A 14,777-nucleotide genomic window follows, 5' to 3' on the forward strand; every position below is an offset into this window, starting at 1 on the left:
CACCCGTAAGGGTCTCTAGGCGCTGGGGGCCGTCAGGAAGATTAAGCAAGCTATTGCCCAGATTCACATGGTGCTGGGCTGACCTGCCGCCAGTGCTGGGGATCAAACAGTGATCCCCAGATTCCAACGTCAGCCACCCGGGCCGCGGCGCCACACCTCTCCCCAGAAATGTAGCAGCTTCGGTGATGGTAGTGGAATATGGTTCTGTGCCAATTTGTATCTGCATCTGGATAATAGGTCTGGCCGAAGATTCTCTCTCCTTCCGTGGTCATGTCAAGAGGTTTACATAGGGCTGACCACTGCCTTTCAGCCTACATTAGAGTACTTTCAATTTAATCCGAAAAGTTACCATTATGAACTAGCTTGGTGAAAATACATAATCTCTAACTATATTTGCTTCACATATTCATTGTCATTCCTTGAGAGGCAGATTTCATGGATCTCATAGCAGACTTCTGTCACCTTATGTGTTAACAAAGTTATTGTTTGAATGACATGACAGCTTCACGAGTTCTGTGAAAATATAATGACATCTTGAGTGCGGGCAAAAGTGCAGACAGGCCAGCTAAAATGGAAATTGCAGCTAAAATGTAACATGACCTTTATGTGTTTAAGGATTTAAATCTACAATAAAGAAGCCTAAAAGCAAGCAATTAAAATAGAATTATGAAGGGGAACAGTCTATCCCATTCATTTCTATGGGCCAGGAGGCCCACAGCAATGAATGTGAAATTATTCTCAATTTGCGATTCGCAATTTGCTAATCGCAAATTGAGAATAATTTCAAGGGTGCAAGGGTGTCCAAAGGACACCCTGTTGCACCCCTGAAATAAGCATGGGTACACATGTGGTGCACATACATGCCCTAGGGGCATGTATGTGCATCACATGACACTTTGAAAAATGCAAAATTGGCATTTTTCAAGAAATTCGCAAATTACCACCAACTTGAAGTTGGTGGTAATTTGCGATTCCTTAGGGACAATTAGCAATTTTTTTTGCATCATACATTGCATTTAAGGAATCGGAAATTTTGCGATTACTTACATGCAATCGCAAAATAATTAATCGCAAATTTGCGATTCCTTATTTTGCACTAAAATTTGCTACATACATACCATTTTGCCCAAACGAGTTCGCAAATGCCGAAATTCTGCGAATTTCAGCGTTTGCGAATCCATTTGTGCTTCATACATCTAGCCCCATGTGTTTATGATAACCCTGGAATAACTCTGAAACTAAACAATCACTAAACAATCACTGAATGTGTTTTTGCATGCTCATGGTATCATAACACATTTACAGAACAGAAGCACGTGCTATAAGCGTGCATTTGATGGAAAAGCTGTTCATTGTGTGTTTGTTATACAATAATGTGCATCTAAAATGAAAGGACTCTCTGCATGGGAAGGTATGACTTTAAGACACAATTTTTATTAACAAGCCAACTTCACCATCGAATTTGATTTTTTGTTAATATTAAGAGCAGGAATTGAATGGGTTCTGTAGCCTTATGAAAAAAAATATTATATGTGTAACTTTATTTTTTACTCATAGGAACAGCTACAGACCTATACAGTAAAAATCACTTTTGGGGAGTTGTCACTGTAAGAATATGCCAATCTTAAATTCTTACATGTTCCACTTATAAATACAAAGCACCCTACCTTGTGGGTATAGTGGCCTATTTAGGCATGGCTTAATTTATACCTAAAAGCAGAATTCTTTTATGTCATAAAGGGTTATTTATACAAGTTTAAAAGCTTTAGCAGTCTGGCTACACATGTAGGAGTGAAGACCTGTTTTTCTTGTCTGCCTAGTTGATGGCAAAAATGTATGCTTTAGTGCACAGGTTATGGTAGATAAAGTGAGCAACCCAGTAAACCTTTGGGGGCTTGGGTAAGTGTAATAGGATAGGTAAAAATGCCTCCAGTCCCTGGACTTCTTCCTTTTGGCCCTCTTCCTTTGGTCCCTCTCCCACTCCCTCCCCTACAGTTAAGACCCTTGGCATAAGAATGAATAACCTCCTCACCCTTCATTCACAAGTTAGCTCTGTCGTCTCTTCTTGTTTTTTCACCCTCCGCACTATCCGCACCGTCTCTCGTTTCTTTTCCCCTCTGGCACTAAAACTAATCATGTCTGCCCTTGTGATCTCCCGGTTGGACTATGCCAATGCCCTATATAACGGTATCCCGGCCTACAGTCTAAGGAAACTCCAGCTAGTGCAAAATCAGGCGGCTCGGCTAGTCTATGGCCTCTCCCGCTCTCATCACTCCACGCCACTTCTAAAGGCTCTACACTGGCTGCCTATCCGGCAACGCTCTCTTTTTAAGATGGGCTGTATGGTCTTTCAGTCACGCCAGGGAACTGCCCCTGCTTTTATCTCCGCCATGTTAAAGGAATATGTTCCCTCCAGGGAGCTCCGGTCCTCGTCCCAAGCTCTCCTACAGGTTCCCCGTTTTAAGAGAAAAAAATGGGGTGGGTCCAAATTTTCATTTCTGGCACCCACCTTTTGGAATTCCCTCCCTGCCCATTTACGACAGGCCAAAGATTATTCTTTCTTTCGTAAGGGCCTGAAGACTTTTTTGTTCAGCCAAGCCTTTCCATTGTGAACTCACTTTTGAATCTATTTCTGTTTATCTCTCTGCCTCTGCACTCCATGTTCCTAAAGCGCCAAGAAACCGTCTGGTGAACGTCGCGCTATAGAAATATTTTAAATTCAAATTCAAAGGAGTTTGTTTAAATAAAAATCTTTGATTGATAACTAAGTTGTAAAGGATAACTTAATTATCCAGGGTGAAGTTAATTTACAATAGCTTAAATAAACATTGATAAACTATACTAAACAGAACAGTACTTTACATAAGACAAAAACAAATAGACATGTGTATAGGCAAAAAATGAGTTTTATCAGAATTAAATCATGAAGGGAAAGATACAAAGCATTAAGAATCTGCAGAACAGGAATACAGGATAGGTATACTGAAATTAATCAAAAAAATCTCTGTAAAGCCTGTTAGGGGCCTATCCAAAATAAAGATTGTGGGAAAATCTTCTTTGGATCAGGTTGGAGTCGACGTTTCGGTCTTTATGGTTTACTCTCCAAGACCATCATCAGGACAGTAGTCAATTAACAGTTGTAAATCCCTTAAAATCAAAGAACTTGCACTCCGTATGGTGGAGACAGATGATTTCTAGAGCCAAGGCTGAGGTGAATCTCTGATTTCACAAGGACGTTTAGCATTTATGAACTGATTGTAGTTGTTTAATCGGTCCGCGTCAAATACTTGTGCGGAGAGTCACAGGGGGGTTCAAGTCGTCTCAGTTGGACGATCTGAAGACGCGTTGGATAAAGCAGGAAACCGAGCAATTGAGGTTCCGCTGGAAGCTTCCAGAGTGACGGCTAACACTTCGTGCCTCGAACTTCCACAGATCGTGCATTTTTTGGCGACTTGGCAAATAACAGATATCTCCTCAACTTGTGAGGATTGATATACAGACAGCAGAACCTCAATTGCTCGGTTTCCTGCTTTATCCAACGCGTCTTCAGATCGTCCAACTGAGACGACTTGAACCCCCCTGTGACTCTCCGCACAAGTATTTGACGCGGACCGATTAAACAACTACAATCAGTTCATAAATGCTAAACGTCCTTGTGAAATCAGAGATTCACCTCAGCCTTGGCTCTAGAAATCATCTGTCTCCACCATACGGAGTGCAAGTTCTTTGATTTTAAGGGATTTACAACTGTTAATTGACTACTGTCCTGATGATGGTCTTGGAGAGTAAACCATAAAGACCGAAACGTCGACTCCAACCTGATCCAAAGAAGATTTTCCCACAATCTTTATTTTGGATAGGCCCCTAACAGGCTTTACAGAGATTTTTTTGATTAATTTCAGTATACCTATCCTGTATTCTTGTTCTGCAGATTCTTAATGCTTTGTATCTTTCCCTTCATGATTTAATTCTGATAAAACTCATTTTTTGCCTATACACATGTCTATTTTTTTTGTCTTATGTAAAGTACTGTTCTGTTTAGTATAGTTTATCAATGTTTATTTAAGCTATTGTAAATTAACTTCACCCTGGATAATTAAGTTATCCTTTACAACTTAGTTATCAATCAAAGATTTTTATTTAAACAAACTCCTTTGGAGGCATTTTTACCTATCTTAGTGCACAGGTGGCATTTAACCTCCATGCCATTAGTGTATTTTCTGCACCATATACTACTTACTGGAAAGCTACCTACGTCAATTGGAGATTAGCCCATTCTATCATGCTTAAGAGTCACAGGGCATAGATTGGTGACTGGTCAGCAATACTTTAGTGTGAAAAGTTCAAAAGCCAGAAATACCTGACGGAGGAGGAGGAACATGGCGGCGGCAGGCTAACGGCTGCTGCGAGGCTCCGTTCCCTAAGCCCTATGGAGTACTTCGACAGGTCTCGTCCCCCTTGTGACAATGGAGGATTGCGGTTTATTTAACGGTGAGATGTGGAGTTGCTACTGATTAATGCTATATTTCGCAATATTGAGTTTTTTTTTCTTTTCCCTGCACGGTCTGCGGTCTGCGGTCTGCGGTTTGTGAGGCTGCCGAGCACGGGACGCGGAAAAGCCGGAGGCGCTAGGACCTACTCAACCAGCGTATTGGGATGCGAGGGGAGGACCGAAAGCGAGAATCCGAGCGGAGGTACGCTGAGGAGCCTAGAACGGGGCAGCTGTATCGAGTCACGAGACACGAGGAGTCCCTGAAGCTAGGGGGCACAGGACACGGCAGTAATTCCACGCAAGTAGCGCAATATACAGGATTACGGGTAAGCTGTTATAATGCGTGGTTGCGCTCGAGAGCAGCCTTCTGGTATCGGGCAGCAGCAGTATTTACACGCCGTGCCCCTGCTATAGCTATAGTGTCTCTTGCCTGCGGTGATTTGGCTGTGTGCATGGAGGCAGATAAAGCAGCGCCTAAGTCACAGTGTGATACCCTTAGCTTAGAAGTTGCCTTCAGTGGTGTATCTAGAGTTGGCTTTCCTGAGTTACCCTCTAAAGAAACTGTTTGTGCTAGTAGCAGTGAAAAAAGAAGCGCTGCTAAAAATCGTTATCAGCTACGCTCTAAACAAGAACTTAAGAAGAAAGGAGTTCTAAATACTGCCGACTTACATGAGGGTGGAAGTAGTGGCCCTATGCCTATCTCACCCTGTAAGCAAAGTAAGAAAGGGGGGGCACGAAGGGGGAAAGCTAAAGGATTAAAACAGACCCAAACTTTGAAAGGGACTCCTTCACTTAAGAGTTATTTCAAGATCATGGAGCAAGCAGTATCATCTAAAGTAAACAATATTGAGACAAATATCGAAACTACTACAGAGGAAAGAGAAATAAGAGAAATAAGAGAAATAAATAACCAGCATGGGCCTGTGAAGTCTGCAGGTAGCTCCACTGAGAGTACAAGCATGGTCACAGCCTCCCCTCTTTTAGCTATTTTTCCTCTGAGCAACAAATATACGGCTTTGGAATCAGCCAATTCTTCAGAGGTATCTGCGGCGGCTGGAAGTGCGGGGGGAGCCAGGGGTCCAGTACAACCTCCCCCGAATTACACCGGTATACAGCCTGGTGAGGCTTTAATGAGTGGCGAACAAGTATCTCAGACTACAGAGCCCCAATCTTCTCTCGCAGCCCCCCACATAGTGCCTATACTGAGTCTGGAAAGCGATGGTTTGTTCTCACCCTTAAATGAGGAAGTTGGGGCTTGTGGAGGAAGTGAAGCAGTAGAGAAAAGCCTGGGTTCCCTACTTCACTCATTAAGAGGAGACTTGTTGGAAAGATTCGAGATCTCCGAAAAGAATCAGAAAGGATTGCATGACAGATTCGATCTTTTGGAGGCCAAAATTGAGGGCATTAGTATCAGAACAAGCACTTTAGAGGGAAAAGTATCTTCACTTACAGAGTCCTCAAAAAATAACTCTCAAGACATAGTTGCCTTAAAAGCTTAGAATCGGACCATAACAATGGACCTGGAGAGGTTGGAAACTCAATCACGACGTAACAACCTGAGGATCTTAAAAATTCCGGAAGGGGCAGAAGTGGAAGATATTAAGGGATTTGTTTGCAGACTGCTGCGGGAAGATATTCTTAAGGATCGACCGGATATTAACTTGGAAGCTGAGATCCAGCGGGTCCATAGAGATCCATTTAGGTTACATCCGGATCGAAAGGCGCCTAGGAAGATCTTGGTATACTTTCAAACCTACAGCATAAAAGAGCTGATTCTTACTAGATGTTTATCTCGCACTTCCTTACATTTTCGTGCTAAACCCTATCACATCAGATCTGATATAGGTAGTAAGACTGCCCAAAGACAATGGGAGCTAGGCTCTAGAATGCCAGAATTACGTTCTTATGGGGCACAGGTCCAAATGAAATTTCCAGCGCTCCTCAAAATTATGTGGAATAATAAAACGTACACATGCCACTTCCCTGAGGAAGCTGACGCAGTTTTAGCTAGGATGAAAGAACAGGCACAATAATGTACACTTGGGTTGTCCGCTGTACCTCCTATCACCTGCCTAACTCTAAGTAAGTTCAAAGAGGGTGAGAGTGAGAGTATAAAAAAAAAATAACATAACATGTTGTGGGGTGATTAACAAGGGTTTAAAAAAAAAAAAACACAAAAAATAAATGAGTGTGGTGCGGTCTGATTTAGTAAAACAGGTAGATAAAGTAAGGGGAAAAAAAAAACTCTAGGTAGTAAACAAATAATACAGGTACAGACGGGGATATAGAGACCTATACTTCTTTATAGGGAGGGCAACAGGGGTTCAGGGCCTCTTAGGGCGTACTTTCGCCAATCAGGAGGGAAGGGTTCCTCAGGGGGTGGGGGGGCGGGCTTGTAAGGGTTGGGGGAAAAAAGCAGATAAAAATGTCCTCATGCGCCTTAAAGTATCATTTTTCTTTTAAATTTAATTGTCACCACAGGTTAATATGCTCTGGACAAGACACAATTCATAGCTTAAAACTTCGTATGTCTCAAGTTAGGCATACTAAAATCCTTTCCTGGAACTTGAACGGTTTAGGGAGTCGCAAGAAACAATTAAATGTTCTCCATTTCTTGGAAAATAAGGGGGCTTCTTTAATTCTTCTACAAGAGACCCATTTGGAAGCAGATGAATGTAGAAAAATCTTTACTAAGAATAAATGGGTTCAGGACATTTTTTGTTCAAAACAATCAGGTAACACGAGAGGGGTGGCGATAATAATCTGTGCTAATAAAGGAATTGTTATGCATGACTGGGCCACAGATCAGACAGGCAGGTGGTTAGTTGCAATTGTATCAATTAATGCAGTTACATTTTTATGTGGGGTTTACTATGGCCCAAATGAGGATAAGCCCTGTTTTTTACAGAAATTAGAAAATTATATGTTGCAATATACGATACCTATTGTATTAGGAGGTGACTTTAATTTGTTATTAGATCCTGTAGTAGACCGCACTTCAAAATCTAAATATAACTGCCCTAAGAAATCTCTGTCTGCTTTGAAAAATATTATGAAGGAGCATTTGTTGAGTGATGTATGGAGAGTTAAGTACGGTACTCGTAGAGAGTATTCTTTCTACAGTAAAAAATATCATCAGTTCTCCAGGATAGATTTTTTTTTTATTAATAGATCACTGCTAGCAAATACTGAATCCATTTTTTAAATTCCAATTGGGTTGTCTGACCACTCAGTAGTTGAGTTAAATATTAACTTTCAAAAGAATTTTTCAGAATATAGGTGGACTTTAGACAGGACCATTTTGTTAAATGAAGAGTATAAGATTAAAAACAAGAAGAATATATTGGAGTTTTTTGTGTTTAACCATAAAACAGCTCCAGACTATATAATATGGGACGCATTTAAATCTGTTTTAAGAGGAATATATGGTTCCCAAATGGCCCTGACTAGAAAGTTAAATAAAGAAATGGATAGTAATGATCTTAGAGCGATCAAATCAAAAGAACAGCAACTCCTTTCTGCCATTTCTAATGATCAATCTGATATATCAAGACTGGAAAAAGAACTTTTTGACTTACAAACAAAGTTCAGGTTAAGAAACGAAAAAATACTTAAAGATAAATGGGAAGTAAGCAAATTAAGAAATTTTGAATATGGTGAAAAATGTGGGTCATTGCTAGCCTGGAAAGCCAGGTCGGAGAGGACCAGGAACAACATCAAAACTCTAAAACAAAGAAGGACGGGTTCTGTTCTGTCTGAAGATGGCGAGATCAAGGAGGAAGCTAGATCCTTTTACGAAGAACTTTATTCTGAAAATATTAATAGCTCAACTGTCGATTTAGAAAATGTGGCTACTTTGAGAAACCTACCACAACTAAGCAATGAAGATATAGCCTTCCTGGTAAAGGAAATAACTGAGGGGGAGATCAGATCTCAAGTGAAGAAGATGGCAAGGAATAAAGCAGCAGGTCCAGACGGTCTGCCAATAGAGATTTATAAGGACAATATAGATGAAATTACAGGCCCACTTCAGAAATTATTCAATAATATTCTTATCCAGGGAGAACAAATTCCGTCCTCTTGGTTAGATGCTACAATTTCATTAATTGCAAAACCGAATAAAGACCGGGAAAAAATAGGGTCATATCGACCCATTTCACTTTTGAACTCTGATTTTAAAATGTATTCGGGTATATTAGCAAGCAGATTGGCTAAGGTCATAAAGACTATTATTCACCCTGATCAGCGAGGATATATCCCTGGCCGACAACTGAATAAACTCACATTTCAAGTGATTGGCGCGATAGACTATGCAATCCAGAAGAAGAAGCCACTCGCCATTGTTGCGATAGACGCTGCCAAAGCTTTCGACCAAGTGAACTGGCTTTATTTATGGAAAGTGATGAAGAAATTTGGCTTCCCTGAGATCTATATAAAAGGCGTTGAAACTCTATACAGGGGCCCGAGAGCCAAGATTTTGGTAAATGGCGGCTTGTCAGATTGGTTGAATGTTTGCAGAGGAACAAGGCAGGGATGTCCCCTGTCCCCACTATTATTTGACATATATATTGAGCCCTTTGTTTGTTCCTTAAGGCAAGACCCTATAATTTCTTCGTTTAGTATTGGAGAGTTATCTATTAGGACTGCACTATATGTAGATGACCTTCTCCTCTATACCTCTAATCCACTAGCAGCAATCCCAAGATTATTCAGCCTAGCTGAGGATTTTGGTTCTGTCTCAGGTTATTGTATTAATCGGGACAAAACTGATGTTATGTGCTGGAATATCCCAGTTCCTATTCCAGAAGCTAAACCAAAGATGAGATATCTGGGTATCCAATTAACCCATAATCTTGAGGAAATTTCTAAGACTAGTTGGGAAGAAGTAATAAAGGAGATTAAAAAACTCTTGTCCAGGTGGAACGCTCTTCCTTTCAATATTTATGGCAGAGTTAATTTAGTTAAAATGATTATCCTGCCTAAGGTGACGTTTCTGTTTAATTCTATTCCTTTAGTATTTAACAAAAAATATATTATTAATTTGCAAAGCAGGATAGGATCTTTTATTTGGGCAACTAAAACTCCAAGGATAGCTTGGAAGACGTTAAGGAGAGGATTGAAAGTAGGCGGACTATCTCTCCCGGATTTATTACTGTACTGTTATGCCTTCCAACTTAAAAATTTTAGGTTATTAGCCAATAAGTTGGACTCAACTTCTAACAGTTTACTGTTTCAGGCTATGCTGCAAGACCTTCCATATGACGCAGACTTTTTTCTGTTTAAGTTTGGTGATAAAAAATTCTTCAAAAAGGTTAGACTAAAGCTTCTGAAGGCGGCTCTATATTATTGGTCACAGAGCTGTAAGTTGTTACGTATTCCCTACTATCATCTATACGCCCCGATTTGGGACTCCCCCGGCACCCCCGAATGCTTAACTGACCAATTGGCCCTTCCCTTAAAGAGAGCTGGCCTTTTTAGATGGGGAGATTTCTGTGATGAATCAAGAGTCTTAGAATGGGACTTTCTGGTTGGTATAACTGGTGGCACTCTCACGAGATTTAAATTTTATCGACTCTCGGCTTGGCGGGAAAGCCAATATTGGGGTACTGAGGATGAAAACCCCCTGTTGAGATTCATTAGTAGCACTGGTGGCAGGAAAGGAGAGACCGCCCAATGTAATAAAATCTTATTAGACTACAAAGATAATCTGGAATTAGAAATCACCAAACTATGGGATCTTAGTACGGTTCCGATTACAGAAAACTCAGAAAACTTAGAAAATCTGTGGATAGATTCTTTTTCGATATCTCAGAAAGTAATCAAACCATCCAATTTAAGAAGAAACCATGTATATACAATGTATAGAGTATATTGGACTCCAGCTAAACTTTCCAAATTGTCAGCAACCCAGTATCTTTGTCCCAGATGCAACTCACAAGATGCAAATGATATCCATATGTTTTTGATTGCCCTAATATAAGTAACTTTTGGGGACAAGTGTGTAAGTTCTTGGAGGAGGTACTATCATTTCCAATTATATGTACCCCTAGATTGGTTTTTTTTGGTTTTACCCCGGATTATGTTGTTAATAGTAATCTATCACAGTTTATTTTTTATGTAATTGTGATCGCTAGAAGAGAGATATGTAAAGTATGGAAGTCGGCGCTCCCTCCGACGTTTGCAGACTGTCTTAAAAACATCATGGTGGTGTGTAAATTAGATACTTTATGTGGGGGTGAAAAGTCTGCTAAACTATGGTCGGTGCTAAAAACCTGGAGTGAGAAATAATCTAATAGTCCAATGATTATGCCAGAGGTCCTGTGGTCCTGTCCTTCCTATGCAGCAAGCACCATTACGAGAGGAAGTTGGACGGGTAACAACCTTACCTCTGGGCAATCTTCAATGGCTATCCACAAACATAAGGGCCGTAACAGAAGGTTTGTGTCAGTGGCTTGAAGAGCGCCAATTCAGAGTATCAATTTACTGGTGGCATGTATGAGGAAAAAAAAAAAAAAAGCCAGAAATACCAGTCAAAAGAATATATGGATTTTATCACAATTTCCAACCTTCATATCTGTTGTTGATCTTTCACACAGTATTTTACCGTAATGTGTTTATTCCATTTATAATCTTTTCTAACGATTATGAGCCTGTGCCAGTTCACCTAGCACTGTGAAGTGACCAATGGCGATATACTTAGCACTAACAAACATTTAAATATAGAAATAAATGCAATGATGGTGAGCCATTAAAATACTGACATTGGAAAATGGAGCCTGAATCTGCATTAACTAGAAGTGCAACCACATATCTGATGTAGCTTTATTGTCCCAAAACAGAAACCACAGGTTGCAACTATGTAATTCTTCATGGAAAGTTCCTGATATAATTTGATGTCCAGATTTTTTACACCGTAACTTGGAGGGGGAATGGCCCCCAATTGCGAGGGCCACCAATTGAGGGCTGAGCTTTTCCAAACAGCAAGATTTCTGTTTTTTCACTTTTTACGCTGGAGACAGTTAGTAACCATCCAACCCTCAATTCTCCTCAGACAATACTGAAACCGATGTTTTACATCACAACGTTAATATCCTGTCCCAGGGAGATGATCAGCTGGGTGTAATCGGCATGTGAGATTACATCAAATGCAGAGGATTAAACAATCTGGGCCAGGGGGCCACATTGACGTTAAACAAGGTCAGCCTCAAAGATGAGCCCTGAGGCAGGCACGGCCCATGCCGGGCGTTATACTGGGGAGGTGACGTCAGGCAGGGGAGGGTCAGGGTGGGGGGGTTGTAAAATGCGGGATATGAGCCATTAGAGGTAAGTACCGATAAAAATAAATAAAACTAATTTAGTTGCCCACGCTGCATCGCCAAATGTGATGCAGCGTGGGCAACGAAATTCGTTTTATTTATTTTTATCGGTACTTACCTCTAATGGTCCATATCCCGCATTTTACAACCCCCCACCCTGACCCTCCCATGCCTGACGTCACCGCCCCAGTATAACGCCCGGCACGGGCCGTGCTTGCCCTGAGGCACCCCTTTATTGATAGGAATCGTGCTGGATTTAAATGTACCCAGCCAGATAGTTTGGGTGCGACTATCTAAAGACGTTGGCAAACCACCAAAGGGCCTTGCCCTCGACATTGATCATCTGCAGTCTGCTGATCAAAACTGCATGAGAAATGGTGTTGAAGGCCGCTGAGAGATCTAGCAACCCAATCCTGGCAGGTGAGCCAGCATCCAAAAGAGGGGGGGGGTGGGGTGTCCAGGAATGCCCCCAGTCTTTGTGCCGCGGGCGGCTCTGAATCCTGATTGGGATGGGTCCAGAGTCTTATGGTCCTCCAAGAATGCCGTAAGCTGTTTGTTGACACAGCTTTCCTACATTTCCCCCAGAAGGTGCTAGGGGGCTATAGGAGGACAGACTGGCTGGATCGTCATCGATTTTTTTAAATATAGGGAACCCACAGCCGCCTTCCAGGCTCGTGGTATTTTGGGTGATTCTAGCGAAAGGTTGAACTGAGACAGAATGGAAGGAGCAGCCACAGATGCACGATTTGCAGAAACTCTAGGTCATAACTTTGCTGCAGCTGAAAAAGATTTGGCATTAGCCAATAACCCCTGAATGTGGTCCAAGGTGAGAGGTTCGAACCTGTTTCAGTGGCATGTTTGAATAATGATCTAACTTTAGAGTGAGTGCCACAAATAGGCACAGTGAGGTCGATCTGTTACTATCTTCAGTGGAAGGCGTCAGACAAACTGCTGGGGTGAACCCCAACAGAGAACCGGAATCCTCCTGTCTGCCAAAAGGGGAGAGATGAAAGCCCCCACAAGCCTCAGCTACTAAGAAGGGAGACAAACAGGAAACCCTGCATGCCCTACAAACAAATGGACCTTTCCAGACACTGGAAAGCGAGAGCGCCGGCCTCAGGATGGCTCACATTTGCCTATATGAGCCAGGTTGTTGGCAATATTGCAAAGAAATGCAGCAGAGATGCTAAATCAGTGCTTAAAAAGGGAGAAGGAGAGAGAGCGCGAGAGAAGGCGTTGCCTGGGTGACAGACAGGTAAGCAGAGACCGTCAGGGTGTTAGGGGGCATGTGGTATAGGAAAACGAAGAGGGGGAGAGGACTAGGGACCGCGAGTTAAAGAAAATGAAGAAGGGAGGCGGAATCTACACGAGCGAGAGATCTAGAGAGATCTAGGGAGAGAAAGAGGGCTAAAGAGAAACGTTATCGGGGAGAGATGGAGACACGGGAGGGGCCGATACTCTGTGCGTGACTGTGCGCGTGTGTAGGCGTCCATACACGTCCACGTGATGGAGTGGAGGTGAAGTTAGACAGAAGCCAGGGAAAAAAAAGAGTTCCGAGGTGTGTGCGTGACAAGAAAGAGGAAAAGACAACGAGAGACTGAGAAAGTACGTGCGTGCGTGTTTTATGGAAGGAGAGAGAACAAGAGACGGAGGAAGGTCGTGCGTGCGTGCGTGCGTGTTTTACGGAAAGAGAGCGAGAGATGGAGGAAGGACGTGCGTGCGTGTTTTACGGAAGGAGAGCGCGAGGCGAAAGATTTGGTACAAGAGGGCTGAGAACGGAAAGAATGGCTAAAGGGGAAGAGGACGGGCGGTGTGCACGTGCTTCTGCACGTACATGTATGTGTGAGGTGGCCGAGGAAAGAAATAAGTGAAGGAAAAGCATGATGTGTCATGTGTGGGATGCGGAAGGAGGGAGTGTGCAAGAGGCAGAGAGGCAACGGCGATACAGTGCGAAAGCGTGAGTCCAGGGCGGAATGAGTGTGAATGGACGGGCGTGAGGGGACTCCGAGCGTGGGATGTGCAGAGAGACGGAGGAGGACAGAAAAGGACCCACCCTGTTCAAAAAGAGCCACAAAGCCGCCTCTTACCTGGTGTCACCGCAGTCCATGTACCCCGTCTCCTCTCAGTGTCTGGAGCCTCTGAGTGCCCCGCATGGTGAAAAAGATTAAAAGAGGAACTCACGTTTCACAATCTCTCTGTACCAGTGCTTGTTGCACGAAGGTCGCTCGTGCCAGCCAGCTTAATCTGAGCTCTTCCTAAAATCCAGCTTTTAATCATGCATTGATAAAGCCAATAGGTTGTGCAATAGATGGACTGTGCGAGTAGGTTGGTTACCTCTTTTGTGGCACTTTCAATTGAGTTCTGCGCTCTCTCTCTGAGACACTCACAAGAGTACCGGTATGCCCACCCTTTCGTTAGGGAGCAGATACACCGTACAGATAAATGTCTTTTTGCACTGAAAAAAAAGAGTTCAAGGACATTATAGGGAGGAATTAGCATTTACAAAACCTTTAGAAATTCACGAGAAAAAAAATTACAGGTTACAGGAACGTTATAGTTAGGCTGACATTTTACTTATACAAAACCTGTGAAATACAGCCGTTATTAACTATAACTCGCGCCCCTGCAATGCACTGCTGATGTCGCCACTTATTACATCACTCATGACATGACCAGTGACAACACTGATGACATCACTCATGACATCTCAAATGACATCCCTGATGACACCATACAGTGACAGTAAAGTTTAAGAATGTTATGTATATATATATATATATATATATATATATATATATATATATCAACACACAGAATTTTGGCTAGCTTAAGCCACTTGCAACGGCGGGCTCCCGGCGGAATCGCCACTTCCTCGTTATAATACCTTTCCCTGGTATACCACGATTTTTGAATCAAAAAACCAGTGCCGAGGCCCAAATGGTGCTTGATGTTGGTATTTATTGGCTCAC

At 42.3% G+C, this 14,777-nt stretch overlaps 1 protein-coding gene across 1 annotated transcript in view; it reads right to left on the minus strand.

Moving 5' to 3' along the window:
* Positions 1 to 13,951, minus strand: part of LOC147729587 (C-X-C chemokine receptor type 1-like) — a 30,338-nt gene extending 16,387 nt beyond the window's left edge. The window contains exon 1 of the mRNA XM_086954480.1: positions 13,896 to 13,951. The gene's annotated coding sequence lies outside the window, so the exon portion shown is untranslated. The remainder of the gene's footprint in view (positions 1 to 13,895) is intronic.
* Positions 13,952 to 14,777: the final 826 nt, after the last annotated feature.

The sequence above is a fragment of the Lissotriton vulgaris genome, chromosome 2_1, assembly GCF_964263255.1.
Source record: "Lissotriton vulgaris chromosome 2_1, aLisVul1.2, whole genome shotgun sequence".
Lineage (NCBI taxonomy): Eukaryota > Metazoa > Chordata > Amphibia > Caudata > Salamandridae > Lissotriton > Lissotriton vulgaris.